Source organism: Corvus brachyrhynchos, unplaced genomic scaffold (genome assembly GCF_000691975.1).
Source record: "Corvus brachyrhynchos isolate BGI_N302 unplaced genomic scaffold, ASM69197v1 scaffold1290, whole genome shotgun sequence".
NCBI lineage: Eukaryota > Metazoa > Chordata > Aves > Passeriformes > Corvidae > Corvus > Corvus brachyrhynchos.
This window is the reverse complement of record NW_008235778.1, coordinates 47,523-48,389: the sequence shown is the minus strand read 5'-3', so window position 1 is coordinate 48,389 and position 867 is coordinate 47,523.

Here is an 867-nt window from a genome sequence, read left to right as displayed (position 1 = left end):
CAGCCACCATGACCCAACCATAGCCATCACACCCCAACCATGGCCACAATGACCCAACCACGGCCACCGTAACCCAACCACGGCCACCATGACCCAACCATAGCCATCACACCCCAACCATGGCCACCATGACTCAACCCTGGCCACCATGACCCAACCATAGCCATCACACCCCAACCATGGCCACAATGACCCAACCACGGCCACCGTAACCCAACCACGGCCACCATGACCCAACCATAGCCATCACACCCCAACCATGGCCACAATGACCCAACCATGGCCACTATGACCCAACCACGGCCACCATGACCAATCCCTCACTGTCACACCCCAACCAAGTGGTTTTGGGGTGTCCCCAAATGAGGGGTTTTGGGGTGTCCCCAGATGAGGGGTTTTGGGGTGTCCCCAAACGAGGGGTTCTGAGGTGTCCCCAAAGGAGGGGTTTTAGGGTGTCCCCAGATGAGGGGTTCGGGGATGTCCCCGGGTGTCCCCAAATGAGGGGTTCTGGGGTGTCCCGAGGTGTCCCCAAACAAGGGGTTTTGGGGTGCCCCCAAAGGAGTTTTGGGGTGTCCCCAAACAAGGGGTTTTGGGGTGTCCTCAGGTGTCCCCAAAGGAGGTGTTTGGGATGCCCTCAAAGGAGGGGTTTTGGGGTGTCCCCAAATGAGGGGAGTTTTGGGGTGTCCCTGGATGTCCCCAAATGAGGGGTTCTGGGGTGCCCCCAAAGGAGTGGGGTTTTGAGGTGTCCCCCCTCCCCCAGACAGAGCCGCAGGTGAAAATTAGTAAAACTTTTATTAATTTCCCCCAAAATTGGAAACTCCCCACAATTCACTTCCCCTCCCCCCAAAAAACCCCAAAAATGAAAAC